Source organism: Serinus canaria, chromosome 1 (assembly GCF_022539315.1).
Source record: "Serinus canaria isolate serCan28SL12 chromosome 1, serCan2020, whole genome shotgun sequence".
Taxonomy (NCBI): domain Eukaryota; kingdom Metazoa; phylum Chordata; class Aves; order Passeriformes; family Fringillidae; genus Serinus; species Serinus canaria.
The window spans coordinates 80,629,265-80,652,721 of NC_066313.1; positions in this window are offsets into that span (position 1 = coordinate 80,629,265).

Here is a 23,457-nt window from a genome sequence, read left to right on the forward strand (position 1 = left end):
TTTTCTTTTGGAAATTTCAAGAAGCACCTGTATAGTTCTTATACTTTTCTGAGGTCACAGGATATAATTCTGCTGAGACTTTGTTTGGAGTGTTTGCTTTTTGATTACCAGCACATTAACTCCAATTGTAAGTGATGATGACAGCTGACTGTTGGGAAGAATTTGAGAGGGAGGATATCCATATATTCTGTCTTGTGGCAGTGAACTGTATGTGTAAGTTCTAATCTCAAAGTTAATAATTTTCCAAATACTGTTCATTTTTCTAACAATTTAATGGCTCTTTGTGTCACTTCCTTTATCCAGTTCTCTACTCCCACAACCTACAGAGAAAATGTATAGCATTTCAACAGTGCCCTGCTCTCTGAATTTATTAAGATACCTTAAAAACAATAAAAAGAAAATAAATGATTCTGCCTATAGGCTCATAGGAAAATTTTTACTTTTCATTCCTCTTTTAATCTGCCTCTTTGTTCTTCCAATTTTGTCCTAAAACCAAAGTGACTTCTAGGTAATAAAGTGACTTTCATTTTCTCAGTTACTTTTTGTAGAGAACAATGTGCTCTGTGTGTATGTTTTTCCTAGTGATTCTTTTGTATCTCTAGCTTAACAATGGGTTTGCTTTACAGTCTACTACTCAGTATATCTACCTGTGTTGCCTTAAAACCTTCTTTTCTTGACAGGGCTATTTGGACCTTTACTTTTATAGAAGTAATTTTTATTGACTTAAAAGTTCACAGTTTATCAGTGCATATTCTCTTAAACTTTTTTTCTTGACGGTGTAATTCCATCCCATCAGACTAAGACCTGCCAATATAGTATTAAGCTGTAATACCGAGTATATAGTTTAAAACTTTCACTTTTTTTACAAAAAAGATATAATACATTTCTTGAGCATTTCTTAGTAGTCTCCTAGTATATATGAATTTCTATTTTATCTTTCATCAGTGTATAAAAACTACCTCTAAAAATTAACTTTTTAACCATGGTCCCAAAGAGATAAATATGTCTTCTTAAACAATTCCTCAGCCTCAGCTGCTTCCTTATTTCAAATGCCCATCTATGTGGATTCCCAAATAATCCTTTCAAAAATCTTATTTTCTTTTACCTCTAACCATGGAAACTCACCCCCACCCTGGAATGGTGAACAACAACCACCATGGAAACTCACCCCCACCCTGGAATGGTGAACAACAACCACCCTCTTGTCATCTTCCAGATGAAGTCCCACCTGGAGGGTTTCAGTCTGTCACCTGGCTGAAGAAGCAGTATCGTATAAAGACACCGGTGTTTGGGCAGAACTGAGAGGGTATTTCTCCTTGTTGCAGGTCATCCTCCTTCTCATTTCCTGTGTTAATCTATTAATATCCTTCTATTCTTTCTTCTTGGGTTCAGAACAGTGCTTTACAACAGCCATGTTTCTTCATATGTCTGTGTTGTGATTTAGGAATTCTCTTCTCCAATTCCATGTTCCCACTGAAACCATGTGCTGCTCACTCACTTCCCCCTCCCCTCTGGCAAGAGCTGGAGAGGAGAATGGGTGGCACAAAAGGTGAAAAACCTGGGTTGAGATAGGACCAATTTACTGGAAACAGCAATGAGATAAGAAAATAAACAGTAGCAGCAACAATATTCATGACAGAAGTGTACAAGAGAGAAGTGAGTATTCATGTGTTTTCACAGGATTTCCATCCTGGGAAATGACATAAGGTGGTATAAAATAACTTCTGGGTCCCATCCATGCCCCCTCCTGGCTACTGTAAAAATTAACCCTGTCCTGGCAGGAACCAGGACAGTCTGTTACCAACAGCAGTTCTTTTACTGTTTTACATATTATTGCTCAGTAATACCCAAATTCCCTCAAACAACCATAACTTCACTCTTTATTTGTCACTTTTCTTTTCTTTGCTATGGACGACATCTTTGTTTTAGATTAAAAAAAAATCCACTTCTCTCAAATGGTGAAGCCTTTCACTTTCTAACAAATTTGTCTCATAATCTTTCTGAACTAAATTCAGTTTCTGTAGAATTGCATTCCTTTCTTTTCTCTCCGTTTTGATGTGCTACTGTTCTTGAGATGTAAAATACATTGCAATGTAAACTGCATTGAAATGAAAATGGTCTCCGTTTTTCCCTCACTAATTTAATGTGGGCAGTAGTCTCATTCAGTTCCTAGTAGCCCTTCTGCCTTGTTGGAAACAACTAATTTTTAGCTTCTTTTCTTGAGGTTCTAAATATAGAACAGATTAGAACAGTTCATCTCCCAGATTCATACAGTTTTGCAGTTTTATTCAGCATTCATAGATTACCAATCCTATTTCCAGTTCCTTCTAATTTATTTTAAACCTATCAAATTCTGATTACACTGGCAATTTAGTATCAACTTACTGAAGTTAAGCCAGAGAAGAAAAGACAGCGCATTTTTCTTGGAATATCCATTTTAAGGGGTTTCAGGTTGTGCATATTTCTTCAGGTTTCAGTCACAATATATTTGCTCAACTTGTGTAAAGTCAAAGATGCTCATTTTCATATAGTTCAGACAGTATTTTTCATATTTTAGAGAAAGTAGAGGCTATCAAAACAGCCTGTTTTATTCATTATACTCCCCATGATTTTGTTTACAGGTCAGCAAAAAATCGGAGAGAGGACTAGAAGGAGAACACAAAAGAGAGAACACAGATTGCAAGACATACAAATAAGTATCTTGGTAAATGCAGTTCTGGTTTGACCAAAATAGAAAAAAATATTTTGCACAAATTACGTGGAAATGGGTGCGTATACTAAATATTACAAAGTCACTTGATATCATCTGAGAAATACCTACAACTGTCTCAACCAAACTCCATATTTTCCAGGCTGGGTACTTAAATTTTCATTCAATACAGTATTTTCTGCTTCTTTTATTCTTTTTGCACAAATGGAAAGTATTTCTCTTTTCCTGAACCCCCAGTCCGAGGTAAAATTCATCTGACTGAATGAAGAGCTGTTTGACTGTATTAATAAACTCCTTTAAAAGCTGGTGCAGGTAAACAAAGATTTCTAGGAGATGATTCTTCTTTTCTTCATGGAAAGTGAGTCAGGTGAATGCTGATTGAAGCACCTCATATATCTCTGTTAATTTTAGGGAAAGTCTAGGATACAAGAAGAATCCCAATTATGTCCAGCTATACTAACATACACGATAAATTATATTAACTACTGGCCATCATGCATGTTCATGAAATTGAAAAGGATTACTGCAATCACATAATCTGATTTCCTGAATAACCAAGACCTGGTAATTTACATTATAATCTTTTGAGCCAAATAAGTTGTGACCCAATGAAAAATGTCAGGTTTTCTTTGTCTGCCTTCTTCTTATAAAATGAAACTCTTAGACCATCTTAACTTTAAAGTCAAAATGTAATGTTAAAAAAGGTATTTACTAGAGTCTGGAACATTTCTACAACACAATTAGTAGGTTTGTTTTCAGTCCCTTACCCAAAAAGGGGTTTTCAGCCCCTTGCCCCTTACTTTACAGCCCTTTTTGTAAAACAGTACAGCCCAATACTCAATGCCTTGAAAATCACTTCATATTTCTAAACTTATGGTGAAAGTAAGATGGTTTGGGGTTTAGAGTCACTTTATTTTTATATTTTATATACATTTCATTATTTCATGAAACTGCTTTTGTTTTGTCTTTTTATTGTAGTGCTAAATTTGGCTGTAGATTTTAATAACTGTGTAGTGCTTTGAGACCATGCTGAAAGGTATTTTATCAATTTATTTTGTTATTACTCTGCCCAAAGGCTCACCTCATTTTCAGCAAAGGCCACTTATTTTTTGTGGAGTCATCACTTTTCCCTTCTATTCATTCATCCTCCCTTTTCCCCAGACTTTTCTTTCTCATTGAGAAGAACAGCTATTTCTAAAGCATGGCTCTATCTGGTAGGACTATTCTACATTGCAATTTGCCTGGTGCCACCCTTCTCAGGAGCAAAAGGCACCAGGAATCACATCAGATGTACCCTAACACTTGGAAAGAGGAGTGTAAGAGACATATGAAGGACCACAGCTGGGAAATTATATTGGGTTCAGAAGAACCCAAATTAAATATCCTGAATTAAAAAACTTTCATCTCTGCTTTCATAACTCTACTAATGCTAGATTTGAGGAGATGGGAGAGATTTTAATCTAGCAGTGAGAGATTAATTTCTTACATGTCATTGATGTTAAGGGAAAGAAAATCTCGCTTAAGTTTTCATGAGAGAGGAGACCTTTTCTAGACTCACTTTGAGGCTTTCAACTAAATTCTTAATGTTCACCTCTGGGCCTATAAATTGTGAGCTCTTCTGTAATGACTGAAGACACATCTTTTTAGAGTGAAAAAGAAACTTGCAGAAACAGAGAAACTCTGTTTTGGCCTGGACAGCATGAGGCATATATGGCTCCATGGTACCATTCTGGATTTGTGTCATTGTCAGCCTTGCTGAGGGCATGCTGTGCCATCACCAAGATCATCAAGGAAGACATTAAAACAGGGCTGAACCCTGTACTGCTCCCTGGCCTACACCTTACTCTGACTAGCACTGCCCTTTGGGTTTGGCAACTCAGGCATTTCTCAATCCACATCACCCATTATCCAGCCACCCTGTGGCTTCATCAGCCTCCCTGTGAGAATGGTATGGCAGACAGGGTTAAAGGCCTTTCTGAAGGCAAGGTAACAACATCCACTGCTCTCTCTACCAAGGGGAGAGAAAGAACTTCCAGAAAGTCTTTGTCTAAGTCTCTGAGAGAAGCAAATCCATCACATACACTAGTTTATGGTGTACAATTAAAAAAAAAAAAAGGAAATATAAATTATTCTTTACTGCTGCCAATAGTAGAATAGTCCTTCTCTTCCTTCTTTACAGAAGGGAGGATAAAAGTAAACCCTTCCAAGGTAGGCTCTTTATAGATTGCAAGTGAGACACTTAGATTGGATTACTTCTACAGTTCTACAGCTGCTTTTCTTTCCATAATATCTACAAAGACAGCCTAGAATACAGTTATATGTTTGGACCTCAGCTAATTTCCTAAAGTTAGATTGGCTGAAATCAGGCTACAATTTAAAGTGCATTTTTCACCACTGCATACCTTAGCATTTTGCTGCCTCAGTGTGTTTGAGTAGAACTGTTTAACATAATTGCTAGTCATTTGGCTAGGATGTTGAGTACTGAGATGGTAATGTTTGCAGATGATGCATTTACTTAAATGACCAGGGCTGAATTATCTATCACAACCCTTTCTTGAAACAAAATATGAATTACGTAGAATGCTGATCTGACTTGGCATTTCCTGTACAGCATGCTCCCTGCCTGATGCCTACACTGAGCCTTTATCACTCTTGACTAAAATCCATAAAACCCACCAGCAACAGCAGCAGCAAACTCTCCAGTGGATTTCACACATTGCTTTCTTTTATGGAATCAAAGTCCTGCTGAAAAGGAGACAGAAGTCTGGAGTAATTTGGGGCATTTAGGGGTTGAGAAAAGAAGAAAACAGACATATTATGACTGACTTCTGCTCAAAACATTTGGATTTTTTTCAGAGGAAACTTTTCAAAAGTTTCCTGATCTTTGTTGGAACGTTGTTCTACAGCAAAATCCCTTAGCTGCCCTCTCTCAGCCAAGAGAGCTTTATTCCCAGTTTTCACACATTTTGCTCTGGATTCCTGGCTCATAGAGAGAAAGGAAAAGAGGCTCAACCACTAAATTTTTTCCAAGGAAGAAAGATGACAGTATTGTCTTGCAGCATCTCAAAACCTGTGCTCACAATGCCAGCCTGAAAACAGAAGAGAAAAGGCACACAGACACTAATCAGTTTTGAAAAAGATTCTTAGTTTTCTTTTTTTCTAAATATTGAGCTTATGAAGGTACTCCTATTTTATGCACATAAATTGTCAACAAACAAAATTAGCTTGCAAGTCAAGAGCTATGCAAACATTGGACAATTTTTTCTTTGCTTCAACTCCAAAACACAGTGGGATGACAAGAGAATACTTCTTACTTTCCACAGCTTAAAGACAGGTCTGTATTTGGCATGGATCAAGCATGGAGCAACTTTAATAACAACACAAGACATAGTACTATAACCCAGGTTCATAAGCTTCTTTTTCGTTGCTTCAACAAAACCACCACTTAAATCAAACTCTCCTTAAGAAATGCTGATCTGCAGAATATTACCAGATGGGTCTCCAGCCTTCTGAAGAAAGGGGGAAATGAGAGAGCCTCATGTTTAACGGCATATGAAAGAAGAAATACAATGTGTAAACTTTCCACTGACGGATATAATAGTGTTCTCACTTTTAAAGAAAAACAGTACTTCCTAGCAGGAGGCCTGCAAGAAATTTAACAATTACTTAAGATTTAGTTGTACACCATGGCATTTTCAAACATGTGCAGAGTCTGTTATTTTTTGTAATTAAATAATTTAAATAATAAATAATGTAATTAAAATACATTTGAACTCTGCAATCCCTAGGGCTTGAACTGTGTGCAGAGAAGTGATGCATATTCAATGTGAAGTTTAATGAGTAAGAAAATGTGGAATCCTGGAAATCTGGTAATGTACAATAGTTTTGGCACTCTCCCCCTTCTCCCCCATTCCTTTTCAGAGCAAAAGAGGGCCCAATTTACCAAATCAGGCTTTAAATCATTCACAACTCTCTTTTCCTAAAAAGGAAATATTGCTAGTGTTTAGGATTTTTTAGCACAACATGTGGTTACCCAAATGTTTCCCTACAATAGTCCTAGTGAAAAGTGATAGGAAATTGACTCTGTAACCCTGTAAAAGCAATGTTTACTTTACCATCATCAGAATTTTACAGACTGTAGGAAATCGTTACTTGTCTCTTCGTTTCAAGGTTGACCCTGATTAAAAACTCCTGCTGAGATTTTCAGACGAGACTAATACTGTCAGAGCTTTGCTTTTAGAGATCATCACTGGTTTTGATTTCCTAAGGGAGGTTGCTTTCTAAGGAGCATTTTCTCAATATCAGTCTCTGTGAAGCCCTGCAACAAAAACTGAGGGTCCCCAGTCCCTCTACTTAACTCACTGAAGATGCTCAGTTTTGATGTTCAGTTTTCTTGATGCTGCCTTTCAGATAAAGACAGTTTTCTCTCTGTGGTTTAGGCTGCTGATTGCATGCAGAAGGACTTGGCTCTTCAAGCATGTGTTTCCCCATGGCTGGATTAGGCACAGAATACAATCCAGTTACCTCTGCTTTGGGCAAGGGGCAGGGCTGGAGACAGGAGGTGAAAGGACACAAGGAATTCCAACACTGAAGCAGGGTTGCTCCAAGGGGTATTCCTCCCAGGTACCAGGGTTTGCTGCTTTGCAAAAGGACAACAGGAGCCTTACTGTCAGTGGCCACGTAAGGATGGCAAACCTCATGTGAGCCCAAGCAGTCAGCCTAAACCAGGGCTGCCCTCACCCCCAGCATGGGCAGTACCCATGATAAAAAGTCAGCCTAATTAGGCTCTGATATTCTGCACACTTTTGTGGAAGGTTTATGCTCATGCTACTGAGTGTTCTGATTTCATAGCCATTCAATATTTAACATTTTCATTGAGTGTTCTTGTGTGTGTGCGTGTGTATGTGTGTGTGTGGCTTTTGCCCCCTTTCAAGCCCAGTTCTCGTGGCATGAGAAACTGAGTTTCTCCTTAAAACTGTCTGCCAGGATGATTGACGAAAATTTAAAACACAGGATTGTAAAGATTCAAAAACCAGATGAATAAATAAAATTTAAAAAATCTCCTTACATTTTTATTGTTGTCTTAGTGCTGGTGGTTGTAAGGCCTGTCTAATGGTTTCAGGAGGCCTGAGTAGGGGGTTTGAAATCATTAGCAATATTGATGCCTTTAAGAAGTGAATGCTTAATATTGCCTTCCTTGTGGCTGGGCACATTACTGTTCAGCCTGCTACTTTGATTACAGACAAAAGAGCCTTTGTTTCAAGTGCTAAAGTTCAAGTGCTAAAGCTGGTGCTGAAGACCCAGGAAAATATCCTGACGTGAATATGGTGTACACATGTGTATGTGGCCACTTTCAATTATATTTAGCTATTATCAGTATTTACATACCAGAGTAATTCAAGGTTTGAAATACATGATTAAGGAGCAGCCAAGGGATAGCTCCCCTGAGTGTTTTAAAGATTCCATCAATGGGAATAGGCTGTGTGCACATGTCCTTTTCCATCTCTGCCATGTCAAAAAATTCAAAATTATAAACCTAAGAAGTTCTTATAAAATTAAAGTAGTAAGTCTTTTTAAAGTTCTTGTGATTGTTCAGAGTACGGTGTATCTGTGTCTGTTTCCAGTTTTGGGCATGCCACAGAAAAGGATTTTCACCTTTAACACTTTCCACTGAGCACAGTGGAAACTTTGTCTGCCTACACTAGAGCTGGGCATGTGATTCTTTGCTATAGTATATACATAAGAGTGGGACACCTTCTCTTAATATTTCCTTTAATATCGTATTGACTTCAGAGTTTTAATGTATTTATGAAAGCTAATAATATAGTACCCAGTTGCAGATGGCAGAAGGATATTTTCACCATTCAGTGAAATGTAGCCACTTCTGTTCCACAGCACTTTTTGCTGTGCTGAGGACATGGAAGGATTTCCAAGTGGTCAGAAGGTGGCAGCAGATCTCTGTTTCATTTCTCTTGAGGTTCCCCTCAACCTCAGAAAGAGAGAAAAGAAGAAAGGAAAGAATAAAGTTTTAAATTAACCCAATGAAGAAAAATGGTACCTCAACTTTAATGCCACAGGTAGCTATGAAAGGCTTGTCTCTCACCTCTGCTGATCACATTGCACTAATTCAATAGCAGGTCCCTCACCAAATGCTTTGAAAATTCAGCAGAAAAGGGGAAGCATTCCCAGCATGAATGGCAGCCTGGGAAGTGGCCAGACAGTGTCTGGCCTCAGTTAATGTGCAGCCAAGGGGAGAAGTGGCCTCAGCTCTCACACCAAACTCACCACCAGTATCTTCACTCACACTGGACAAACACAATTATACATAAGCCTGATGCATCTGTCTAGGGGCTGGGTAATGCAGCTGTCATCTCTTCCAGGACCAGAACCCATTTGCCTTTCCATCCCCTCTGGGAGCAATGGCTGGACAGATGTAGAGGGAGGACTTGTTTAATACAAAGGGGAAAGTTGCTCCTTTTTTCTGTGAACTGTGTTCAGGGAAGTCTGCAGGAGGATCACAATGGATCCCACTCAGATGGGGAACCTTCCCTCTGCACAGGAGTCCCCAGGCAGTGTCCAGGCCATGTAAGAGCCAGAAATGGGAGCAGATGCCCATGGCAGCCCAACATGTTTGCTTTGGGTGCTCACTTGCTGTACAGATGCCTGCAGCCTTCTCATCTTCACTAAGAAGGCAATGACTTACAGGATTTAAGATCCTACATTTCTGTATGAATGTGTCTACAGAAGCACCCCCAAAAAATCCCAGTCCATAAGAGGGGCAAACAGAAATAGAATTGTTGATGTGGCTGTCCATGTCCTGCCTCTTCCTGGTTTTGCTGCATTGTCCTTTTTAGTAAACTCATTTTTTCACTTTTAGTCTGTGGATACTAAGAGATTGCAACTGCTACAGTCTATGAGCCACTGACACAGAAGGTTCACTGTTAAAAAGGAAAAGAATTTGAAGGGGAAGGAGGGAACTGCTTAATAACAGCATAAAAAGGTCATAATTAATGATTTAGCTGTAAAAGTGAGAAGCTGAAGCCCAACATTTACTAAATAGTGTATTGTTAAAAAGGGAAACTCCATCTGTGTTAATATTTTCAAGCAGGTGAGGTGGAGCTTACCAATGAAGGGAAGCTTTATTTCTCTGGGTTGATCTTAGGTGTCAAAACACATTTTAAATGAACTTATTTCCACAAGTGCAAGACAGCCAGCTTTGTTTGTTCAAGGAGTGTCTCTGATTGTTTAACTTAGTTCCTTTGGCAATAAACCAAAGCACTAGGTCTGATTCATGGATACCTAAATCCAAAGAGTGGCATGAGACTCTCACTAACTACAACATAAGCCACACTCTTTTACTGCATCAAATACAGTGATGTGGGTGGTTAATTTAAAATACATCTCTTATGAAAATAGCCAGGTTTGACTTAAGGACTGCATGGGAGGTAGTGGAGGAGGAGTCCTGATGATTAGTTATTAGCATAGTTAAACATTGTCCTAATGTCCAGGTTGGATGTTCCTAACTGATACAGGAAAGGAAACAGCTAAAGAGTCATAAGGACAGTTAATAAATTAATACACTCACAGAGACTTGGTCAAAAAGTTATCAGCTATCTAGAATCAGAAATGAAAAATTTTGTCCATCTGTCCATGAAGATTTGCATTTCACCATGCAGTCCACAGTTTTCTTGTGTCTGCAGTTTGCATCCGCCAGCAGGAAATCCTCAAGTTCTCAAATTGTCATATTCAGAACTTTGCTTTGGATAAGAATACATTTCGCTGGACAATGTTAAAGAAATAAATCATAATGTACAGATCAAGATGATAGCTGTCTTTTTCTTGACCAGCTTCTCATGTTAAGGAGTCCCCAGCCCCCCCCTCTGATTTTCACTGGATACTACTGAGCTCCGCTCTAGTGCTGTCACTGAAGTTATGTAACATGGCTCTCCATTCACATAACTAAAAGCAGAAGCTAGCTTTAAAGTCTTTCAATTCAATTTAATTACAATGTTAATTTTTATGATGGTTATATTAATTTACTGTGAGTATAATTAAAATATAATATACTTTGTAGAAATTATTATAAAAATTAATTTTCTTCCTTCCTAGAAGAGGGAGAGAGTTCAGAAAGATTATTTCTAGAAGATCTGTTTTAAAACATCATCTCAGTTGAAATGAAGGATAACACACAAAAGGCCCAACCACTGGCATGAAAAGAAAAAAAAGGAAAATAATGAGACAAGCAGTTCTTAGTAAAGGCTTCAAAGGGTGATGTTGTTTGGTGGAGCTATGCCAGATTAGTATTACAAAATCCTTCAGGATAATTTACAGGAAGAAGTAAGTTCATTTTTTAGGAAGGGGATGTCACTAGTAGAAACAGTGCCAGTATTGTTAAAAAAGGTGGTTTTGGAAAGAAGGTTGGAATCTAATAATTCAGAACCTTGAGGTAAGAAGAATAAAGGAGAGAAATTTGGAATAGTTTTGTGCCAAACTAGTCAACAGATGGCTCAGGGCCAGGACTCAGCCTGTAAGGACATTTTCCTACCTTGGGGAGCACTGGCCAGTCAGCCATGGGCCTCTTTCTATACCATATTGAAGGAGGGAGAAGGTGTGGACATGGGTTTGGTCTGGTCAACAGGAGCAGCCCCGTAGCAACATGTCTATATCTGTTTGGCCTCGTGACACCTGTCTGGGAATAAAAATAGCTTTTAGAATATGAAAGCTGTCCATCCATGCTTTAGAGGATGAGAGAAATTCCAAGCAGGTGTGAGGAGCAGACTCTGAGACATTGGTCCACCTCTAGCAACTCAAACTGGAACCGATATGAAACATGTCCCTCTGGGGGTTAAACCTGAGGTAACAATAAGGACCACTTCTTTCCTAGTGTCCTTTTCCCCAAACTATTTTATAAAACTAAAGGATGCTGATTTCCCTTGCCTTATTACTATGACATGAAAGCATTTCCATTTGCTCTCTTATTTCTAAAATAGTACCAACTTGAGCTGATTGTTACTATTTATAGACTTAGTCATACTTAAATATTTGCTTTCTAAGTTTGACTAAACTTTGTTTAAAAAAAAAAAAAACCAACAAAACAAACTTGCCATGATTTACAAGTTACAAGGAGTGTACTATTATACTCATTACTCTATAGAGAAAGTAATATGAATACAAGGAGCAAAGTAAAAGACTAAGTTCCAATTAGAGATGACAAAAAGGTATTATATTTCATGCTGATAGAAACAACATGAAGGTCAGTCTCCTCTTTTTGTATCATGTTGTCTTTACACATGCATGGCTGCACTGACTTCAGTCACAGTTTTCTTTATGTAGACTTGTGCTAGAGAGCAACTGCAGTTAAAGTTCTGATGGCCCAGTGGAAGTTCAACATTTGTTTACCTGGAATGGAGAATGCAATAAGAAGTCCCAATTACCTCTTTCAAGCTATGGCACTTGAGCTACAACCCCACACTATACCAGCTGGCAGAAGGCAGAGTGATTTTGCAAAAAGATTGGGAGGATTCTGTTTCCTACCATGGTTCATCCTGACCCGAATGCACCCACCTTCAAAACACACCACAACGACCATTTTTTCTGAAGTACATTTGCTGGAGAAGAGAGATCATCTGAAAAAAACCAGGGTAGAAATCATTTTGTTCCTGCTTTTCAGCTACTGGCTTTTGTATCTCAGAATTAAGTTCTTTAGAAGTGAAACACTGGTGATACAGGTAGGCTGTACAGATGAGGAAAACCACATGAAATGAAGAATGGCATAGTATGTCAGATCAAAGGTCCATTCCATCTAATATCTTCTAAAGAAACCTAAAAAAAGACAAAATTAATCACAATACTTTTGTGAAATGCGTTCTCCAGTCTCTATTGATTCATGGCTCAAGAGCTCCTTTGCATGTGATCTTTGCATTTAGATGAAAAAAAAGCTGTGCAGCCTGCAGTGGAGGGAGAGGGCAGGCATTTAGGGGAAAGGATGGTTGAGAGCACAGTAGAGGAGTTTATAGCAGGACAAGAGAGCAGGCATCTTCCATGGCTTCAATGAAACAGGGACAATGACCTCAAGCACAGGGAAAATGCACTTGTGATCTGGTATTTGTTTTCTTAATAATAGCATTCTGTAGCTCTTGTCATATAAACTTTCATTAAATCTGTGAGACAAACTACAGAATACAGTATTACCCCCTTGATGTACTAGGCTCAATAGCTCTCCTAAAAAACCTGAACTTTTTCTGAGTCCTATGGATGATGTAGCTTCGACTTTTTCTGACATCCACTCGAGGTGATATGAGTTACAGTGAAAACCTTTTAAATGAGTTCTTTTATATACCTACTATTTGCTAATAGGAGCAACATTTAGAGTAGGGAAGGACTGGTGGTGAAATGAATGTTTTATTTCACAGTAAAAAGGAAATATTTTAAGAGTACTTTCTATGGCAGTAAAGCAGGGACTATTTAAACATGACATCCATATTTATAATGAGTGCACTTTGATCTGTAAACAATCCTTAAAAATTAAATAGGGATATTGGTTTTAATAGTTCTTTTGCTGGCCCTGACCTACAGGTGTGCACAAAGAGAGCATGTTTCCTACTGCAGTCAACTGACTTTCCCTGATTTACAACATTTTCACTCCCTGCTCCATGTGCTCCAGAGGTTTGAGTTCCATTTTTCTATTTGGACTTGACCTGGATTCATTTTATTTTATTTCATTCCCCAGCTACTCCAGGCAGCAAGATAAGAATTACTTTCACACATGACTCTTTGTTTGCATAACACTTGCTTCCACTTAGTAAGAAATACATGACTATTTCAAGTTACATTTCCTTTGAAAAACAATGGTTTAATTTGAGCCGTGAAATGTTCCTTTACACTCCTTTTTTTCCCTAACCTTTTTCAATATGAAGCTTCAATTAAAATCTAAAAGGCTGACTCAAGTTTTATACTCAGCTCTGTTTGTGCACTTGGGGTTTCTCCTGAAGTTTGTACTAAATAGACATTTTAGAGACACATTTCATTCAAAATTCAGTAGCTCTGTGAGAGAGCCATGCACCATTTCTGTGTGCTATCATTCCCCCCAGGGACTCTCCAGGTGTGAGCTTCTGCGCTTTGAATGAGTAGGAGGAAAGATGAGAAGGTGGGAAACATGGACCATCCCTGACAGCAGAAACACACTGATAAGGAAGCTGTGATGAAATTTGTGACATCTACTTTACTCTTCTGAGAGAGAACTCTGTGGCAATGAGGAATTGAGTAGGTATTGATAATTCTGTTTGTCTATGCAATCACAGACAACAAAAGATTATGGGGAAGTGAAGGGGATTCACCTTATCAGGTATGTCCACAATGCATCCTAGGCAAAATAAGCAACTTCCTGTGGCTCCTCACTTTTGTTAAATACTGTTACTTTACATTTTTAGCTCATTAAAGAGAATTCATGGCAAATCCCACAAGAGAAACCTGGCAAAATGTGGTTCAATATGGCCCACATTTCTCCAGAAGGAAGTATGAGAGTGTTCTTGTTAAAAAAATCCAGGTTCAGGAATTACTCTGCAGTGTCACAGCCAGCAACTTCAAGCAAAGCTGTTGACAGCCCACTGCTTTGCAGAAGGTCCCTTCTCTTAACTTGAAATCCAAATACAAGAGCACTAAAATCCAGCATGATGACTTTGATATATAAGTTACATTTAACCAGGTTATTCCATTACCAGCTACTGTGAAGGTAAGGAGCTCAGCATAGATGCCATGCCCGCTGCTGATGAATCACATGTGAACACAGGTATGGTACTGTTGGGGCAGCAGGAAGTGAAAGCCACTTCAGTCACAGCTGCATCACATCCTTGGATGCAGTGTCTGTGTGCTCCTCCTGGATCCTGTTCCTGCTGGCTCTGACATTTCATACAGTCTGTGCTGACAGTCTGTGTCCTGCACCTACAGGTTTCTCTTTTCTGATGGCCCCAACACACTCTTTAAATACCAGATCTCAACAGGACATAGCTGAGTATAAAACCATCTGTAGCCCAAGGTTCTTTACTCCTTAGATTGGAAGAGAAGACGAGCCTGGTATCAGGTATAATCTCGCTAACTCATGTTAACAGTTGGAACTGGCCCCATTCTTCTATAAATGAGATTACTTTTATGTGACACACAACTTGTTTGCTTGGTTTGCCATGTGTGACACAAGCTCATTGCAGAGGATTGAGTGAATATGGCACTTGAAAACTTGTGAGAAATAACAAACTTTAAAAAAGCTTTCCGTGCAGCAGCAGTAGAATCAAGAAATATATAAAGATTCCTTCTTTATAAAGATGAAGAAAACAAAAGATGGCAGATGTCTCATTTTTACTTTTCATAAGAACTATTTCAGGAGCTGAAAAAACAATCACAACTATGGGAAACCCCAACGAACCTTTTTCTGTTAGTAAGAGGAATTATTTAGAATGCTACTCTTTTAAATTAAAAAGCATGTTTCAGCAATTCTTTTTAGTTATTAGGAAGTAATTTTTTGTTGAAGTTATCTTTCTTGCATTTTTGTCCATGCCCACTGAATTTTTTCCTGGCATGAACACAGAACATTTTGTATAGACCTGGTCTGCCTTCACATTACAGTAGACCTGGTCTTCACTTCACAGTACAGACATGGTTGTAGGTGTTTGGTTTCTTTCTGAAAAAGTTAAACTGGTACAAGTGCTATAGTGCACTGTTACCCTAGGATGGAGACACTTTTATCTTGATTTCATTACAGCAGTCAAAATTTTTGAATTAGATAAGACCTTGGTATGTGCAGTAAAAATGAGATGCTGATCTCAATCAGCCCATTAAGGACAGCTTGTTCTTGCCTTTGATCACTTAATTGTATTTTACTATAGGAGAATCTCTCCTGCCAAAGTCAAGACCAACAGAAAGAACAAATATCTGTAAGCTACCAACTGTACCTTGAGGGATGTCCTAGAACCAGAAAGGAAAGCATAATGAGGGAAAAAAAGGAAAGGATTTATTTTGTCACTTATCATAAACATCAGAAGAAAAAAAATTTAAAACCCCTGAAACCTAAAACAGTAACTATAGTCATGCTTTTGGCTTATTCAGGTTGTTTACTCTTCATTTCAATTTTAATGACTCACTGAGGTGTGTGGCTACAACTGGCTCTTATCCTTTTAGTCATGATGTTTCCAAGACAATACTTGAATTTAGTGGTCTCATAATGTAAACGTAAGATTTTTGTTATGTTTTTCACTGTTTTATCTAGGTGAATATATATATGTGCATTCAGTATCAGCCTGCTCACAAACATCTTTGCCACTGTTTCTCAGAGGGATGCTATTTGCTTCCCTGTAGGAACACATACATTCAAAATAGACACCTTGAAAAACAATCACCAAGATTTGCTAGTTTATTCAGCTCCCAGAAAGAAATCTTGAAAAAAAATTGGACAAAGAGCATTTAATCCAATGCATGCAGAATTGGTTGTCTTACAATGTGAATACAAACACTCAGTGTACTAGAGCTAACTCATAGATGAGATGGAATTGAGTGAAGGGAAATGGAACAGGGAGGGAAGAAAGATTGAGAGAGAGAGTGAAAAGAAAGAGAAAATCTCGGACTCCACTCAGAACATCAAAAGCTGTTCCTTTGTGTTTTGTTCAATAATTCCTTGATATAAAGAAGCATTTTTCTGTTTTATCTGAAACTGTCATTGAATAAAATACATAAACAGGTCACTCCTAGAAGAAATTGAGATGTGGACTTCTGAATCCTAAAGTCCTGTCAAACAGAAAAGAATAAACATGGGCCTCCCATGATCTAGCCAAATGTTCTGTAACTATCACCTTGATGTACAATGAGTTTGCACAAACAATCTCCTGCACTGGTCCCTCTGTGATCTGTCATGAGTTTTTTCTATATGCAAGGACTTCTGTCCAAATGCTTTTGAGGTCACAGGCTTGCTGGGTAGCTTCAGGGGCCTTGGCAGAGGAAGATTGCCCTCTGAATCCTCCTCAGATTTTGCTGTGAAATAGAGCCCAGGTAAACCAGGTAGTTCGGAGCATGGACACTGCTTTGGTTTCTGGGACCCTTCAGCAAGGGAAATGTTGTGACATGTTCACAGCTGGGGGCAGTGCCATTAGCATTTTCAATCCTTTTTCAATTGTTTTTATGTGGCTAATGTCTCATTTTGGAGGCTGATCTCAAGTGCTGTGCACCCTTAATTTGGACAAAGGACACTATGTTGAGAGTCACAAATATGAGAAGCAAATGGAGAAAGAAAATATGAGTGTTAGGTAGTAAACACAGAGCTAGTAGATAACATTAGGTGCACTTCAGCTCATAAGTTACAGTTTAACTGTCTTGTAAAAACCATCAATCCTAAATACTCCATTGCACACATTATGTTTGAGACAAAAACTCATGATTTGCCCAGGCTGCTAAGCTGCATCTAGGAAAGAACAAGTAAAATCATAGGATGCTGGGCTTTTTCAATACAATCCATGCACAGCTGTAAGCTATTCTCTTTGCAACTTTGAAAGAACATCAACTACAGCCATTCTGTAGCTTTAGGATGATAAATCAGAGGGGGCCTGTGAAGGAATGGACATCAGTAAGATGCAGAAAATAACAAATGAGTTCCCCTTTTAACTTTCATGTTGAAATGTTCAGTGTCTTGTGCCCCAAAGCTATGTAATAAGAAAAACAAACTTTCAAAGAATTTGCAAGGATCACCTCTGTGTATTCCCAGCCAGCAATAAGGCTACAAGCGCTATAGAACACATGGCTGACTAAGAAAAATTATTGAAATTTAGAATATCTTGTCTCCTAGCAGACTATAGAACCACATAAACATGACACTTAGACTCCTAACTGGCATTTTATGTGTAGGAGTGATTTGTGTTATAGAACCATGGAAGTCAGAGTCAAAAAATGTTTGGCTTGTTACAAGGGTTTCCTTGAATTTCTGTCTAGGAAATTACTGATGGCAATAAAATTTAGGGCTTTTTTTTTGTAAGGTATATCTCAGTCAGGTAGAATCATTCCTCACAGTCCCTCACCCCACCCAAACACACATATTTCCACCCTAAAAGGGAACCCATATGAAATTTTCTTCTACTTTCATCCTTTTACCTATAGATAATATTTTTTCTACTGTCCAAATAATAAAAAAAAATCCATTGTGTCTTCAAGTGGTCTCAAGGTAGCTACTTGCATATCTAATTTTTGTTTCTTCCACCATTCTGAGACAGTGCTTTTTTATGGTTCTTTTAATAATCCATTAAATGAACCAATCAGTTTATTTTCAATAAAAAACTTCAATACAGGAACAAAATATCATAGGGTAGTGCCCAAAACAGCCCAATACTTTCTCAATGCAGATACATAAAGAAGGAGAAGAAAGAAGGAGGAGGAGAAGGAGAAGGAGAAGGAGAAGGAGAAGGAGAAGGAGAAGGAGAAGGAGAAGGAGAAGGAGAAGGAGAAGGAGAAGGAGAAGGAGAAGGAGAAGGAGAAGGAGAAGGAGAAGGAGAAGGAGAAGGAGAAGGAGAAGGAGAAGGAGAAGGAGAAGGAGAAGGAGAAGTAATGTGGAGCCTTGTGCTACTCACTGTCATTCTTAAATCTCTCTGCAGCATTTTTTTCTTCCTCCTATGGAATACCTGCCTTTGGCATTACGATATTTTCCCCCGCTTGTATCCGTTCTCTCAGGTTGATCCTCAGTTTATTTTGTCTTATCCATAAGATTCTCCTTCTCTTTAATTTTTTTTCTATTGTTTGCACCTTCTTTACAATTTAACATTAATTGTGAATTTAATTAAACTCTGGTCATTAATATTCATTTTATATGCCTCACTAACTGAATCACTCTCCTAGTTCTTAAAGACACTTAAATAAACAAAACCTAATAGAGATCCCTGTGGTACCTCACTAGACACTTTAACCTAGTTTGGTACTTGCTACTTAACTGTTTACCAAGCTCCTTTGAACACTCTTCAAACCACAGAAGAGCGTGTATATTCAAACCAAACTGAATTAATTTTTTAGTCCAATTTTCATGAGACTCCATATTGAATGCTTTAGCTGAATGCAAATGACTTACATGTCTCACTTTCCCTTTTATCTGTGAAGGTGCTGATTCTTCAACACTTATGATCATACTTAATTTTAAGCATGTGTTTAAAGTAAATGAAAGTAAACACTACTTGCAGTTAAATGAGTCACGCACATGCTTGCAAAATTGTGGCTTATTTTCCTGCCTCAAAAATAATTACTGTAAATATGGGGTCTTACTGTATTTCACATCTTTATCTCCAGAAATACAATCCCCCCAATATATGTGCTATATATCATGCCTAAATTCTCAGTGACAGATAAGTCTCAATTTTGCTTAGTAACATATTTACGGGGAAGGAAAATCAGAAATAGTGCAGCAATAAAGGGTAAAACAATAAACTCACACACCAAAACCCAAAGATTTTACAAAAAACTCACGAAGAAAAAGAAATGAGAAGGAGAATTTGCATAGCATGTACAATTATTCCTATCCAAACTAAAGATTAAAATTGATGTTCTCCTAACAGAACATGCAGATGTGTTCTTGCTAATATTAGTGCTGAAGCTGAAAAAATTTAGGCCAAACCCTGAAAAGATATATGATAGTGTCAGGAAGCTTATTGTTTACTGTGGACTTCTATAAAAATATTTCCAATGTCTATAGTACTGATTTCTCAGCCCTTTCAATTACAGCATTGTAATTTAAAAAAGAAAAAGCATTACACACTAGAACAGGAATTTAGAAGTATAAAATTCCCTTAAATTTAAAATATGAGCATAAACTAAAATGTCCAGATTGGATAAAATCAGCTTGCCTTTCAAAGGCAAAATTAGGGGGAAAAAAAGGATCACAGCAGGGATTTACTTTGAAAAAAGTGGAAAATCATCAACCAATTTACAGGTGACTGTCTGCAGCGCTGACATGTTTCCATTTCAAAAAGAAAGGTCCAAATTATCCTTGTTCTCCAGCAGTGGATCTGACACCTTCTGCACCAGGACTGACTGATGATGAGCCCTGTCATGAACACAGCACCTTTTGTTGCAATAAATGGCTCGTGGCAGGGGTGCTGGCTCAGATGCTGGGTCCCCTTGTATCCTATACAACAGGAGGACTGGTGCAGAGCTTTTGAAGTCTCCTGTGAATGGAATCCTCATGGAAACGGGTAATGCAAAATGTTTAGAGATGGTCAAAGAAACGTAAGAATGAGCACAAAGAACATCTGGTGAGAGACACTTTAAAAATCATGTCCTCAATATCTTAAGTTTCCTGATGAGAAATATTGAATGCATGATACATTAATACACACATCTGGGACAAATACATTTTACTCTAACAGAGGTGAGTAAAAGGCCAGTGGTTCTTTTAACCAAACACATGTAGAAGGAAATTCACTCTTAATTTGGAGACTGGCAAAGACATTTTCTCACTTAAAGTCTTTACTTAGAGAAAAATTAGACAATTTAAAATACACACATCAATGAGGAAGAAAGCAGCAAAGATTATATTACTTTCACCATAATGGCAGAAGTGACTTTTTTATCTGTTCACAAGCACCAATTTAATTTCAAATAATCTAGACACAAACATCTGTTGACATAAATATTTGTGCATAATTTTGTTTGCAGTTGTCTATGTACTTTATAAGCAGATAATATATTGAGAAGAATATATTATGCTGTTTTACTTGAAATTAAATTGGTAGCTTCCTACATATATAATGTTTATTTTTTATGTAAATATTTTAAATTAATTAATATTACTCAATTCAAGTGAACAGAATAAATAACAAAACAGGTTTTATTTAAAATAAATAAACTAGGAGACCAGAGAAAATTACTCTAAGTGCAAGCGGCAGAGTGGGGAACTGAACCCAGAAGTGCTAAGCGATGCCAACAGTGATTAGATTGCCTCTGAGTATAGAATAATGAGCAAAACTCTTGGGACATAAATACGAGGAAGGAAACTCTTTAAGAACTTCCTGCCTTAGATCTCTTTTGTGCCTACAATCCTGCTCCCATTGAGTGTTTCAGCAGCTCCTGTGTCAGCTTTGCTTAGCCATCTTCAGGATCTTTAAATTTTATCCTGGTACCTTTTGCTTGAGTAACTGTGCTGCTCAGCTCCATTGAGATCAAAATTAAGCAGCCTGGAAAAAATCACAAAGATCCATATCAAAACCATAACGAAGAAATTATGGTTCTCTGCCTTGTAAACCTGATCACAACCTCCTGAGAGGATTGTTTCCACTGCGGTCAAACAACTTCTGCCAAATATTTCAATGGGACAGAACAAGCTAAAATTTACAGATGAATAAATGTAAACAATATTCATTGTAGCAAGAAAACTATATTATTCAATTTGGTCTTCATTTCTGTCCTGTGCACCATGAGGTGCACTCTATCCTTTGAGAACCCTATTTTGTGTGTATATAAAATATGGACCTAGCCATCCTATGGAGCAGTGGAGTGTAATGCAAAATATAAAGCTGAGTTGGGTTGAACTCCCTCTATATTTTGGGCAACATTATTCCCATGAAATAAAGTCCATTAGTTCAAGTGAATTAGGAATCTTTTCACCTTTATGACCATACTGTATTCTCCTTATATTGTATTTTCTTCATTGTTTGAATGTGCAAATGTGAAAAATATTAGCAAAAAATTATTTTACTCTAAATAAATATTTTAAATTACATGAATAATATATAATAAATTATATACTTAAATAAATATTAAAATATTATATGAATGCAGATGTTCCTATGCTTGTTTCATCTATATAAAACAGCACATTATTTTCATTCTTAAAAAAATAATTTAAGAGATATGTTTGCTAAATTTGTTTCTTGCTTACGCATAGAATTACCAATTTATTTGATTTTTTCTTGATTTTTTTTTTTGCTTCAGTTTTTCCAGGGAGAAAGTGGTTCTATGTAGCAACTTTTTGACACTGAAACTTCTGTTTGACCATTTCTTCATTTTTTTAAGGGAAAATGTGATGTTGTCTTATCTGAACTTTCTATCTTTAAATTTTACTTTTGAGATTTCCTTTATGTCATGCTGGGTTATCAATAGCCCTTCAAGCAGACACCAATCAACACCAATGAAGACTGCATATGTTACAATCCAGTCCCTTTATATTGTATTTCATTTACTGCACAAACTTAATTATCTGGACTGCCCTATTATCAAATCAGCCCCAAAAGACCAATTTCCCATGTCTTACACATATTTATCGGACTTGAAGACTTCCTGAATGTTGTATTATAATGCTAATTAGTGCTGTGTTTGATTGTTTAAGCAAATCACTTATCCTTTGTTGACAGTTAGTACAGCTAATGAACCCATAATTCTATAACTTTAGGAGGCTCCTTTCCTAAAGGGTGCTCAAACATCAGAGATGATACAGATGTATTTCCAGAGGTCTCCTCTCCCAGCAGAGAGGATTGCCTATATTCTTTGAACAGTGACTGTATTTACACATGCTTAATCTTTAAAAGAGGTCTTGCTTATCTTGTAGAGATAATAGCCTAATTCTTCTCTATTCCCTGTCAGATGTCACAGAACAGTTATATGAAGGAAATTCACATCTTAATACAGACCTTTGGTCAACAGATACCCTTAATTCTGTCTGCCTCCAGCAAATGATTATGCTTACAAGAAATAAAATAATTTAATTTATCAGTGTAATAGCTCTGTTCTACATGCACCCACATTTTTTCATTGTGGTAGAAGCATGTCTTTTCCGAATTTTATGTGGCCAAAAGGGGTCTCATTTTCTCCCAAGATCTGTAAAAAGCATTTGCCACTTCTTACCACATAAAGTGTAGCTTTTGGGATCAAATACTAACAAAGTAGACATTAGGATAAAACATTTCCTTACATAGATATATATTATTAATATGAAAGTTAAAGTAACAAACTGAAAGTGCAAACAAATGTTGTCCAAAGCCAACATGGAAAGGCAGGATTTTCCACATATTGGGGATTTTTCCCTCCTGTAAATAATTAACCTACCAGAGCATCTAAACATGATTCTCTCTGTTTTCCCAGACTAAATAACAATTTTCACTATCTTCATTGGAAACCTTGCAAAAGAAACAATACACTCCTTCCAAGCATTTATATTGAAGAATACTACAAAACTCTTGGTTGGGCAGCTGTGGTTACATCTCTTTGGTATCTGAAGAATAAGCACCCCTTCTAGACAATTCCCTTCCAACTCAGTTCCATCCCTCCAGCATCGTTCTACACTGAAGAGTCTTTGTCTCTCCATTTTTCTCCTTTGCTTGTGGCACATGGCCTGGAGAGGCCTTCTGAGAAGTCACAAGATATTTACAGTCCCAATAGCCCAACACTTGACCTCTTGGGAATGCTCCTGCTTTCAAGTCTTCTGCAAGATGAAAGAAAAGAGGCACACAGTGGCTCAGGGAAAGCCTGGGGGTAGCACCTTTTCCTACTGTTAAACCTCCACTTCACAACAGATAGCATCAGATGAAGTACGGTTCTCTGTTATTGCACTGTAGTCCTGCTACAATGGTTTGGGTTTTTTTTGGAGTGGATGATCAAGATTCCTGATTTTAATGGCTGTTGAAGAAGCTTTGAATCATAAAGCAGAGGCCCAAAACACATTGATCAGGTTCTCTTGAAAGGCTTTGGGTTTGGATTTTGGCTTTTATTTTCTTCCCTTTCTTTTTGTAATTTAAACA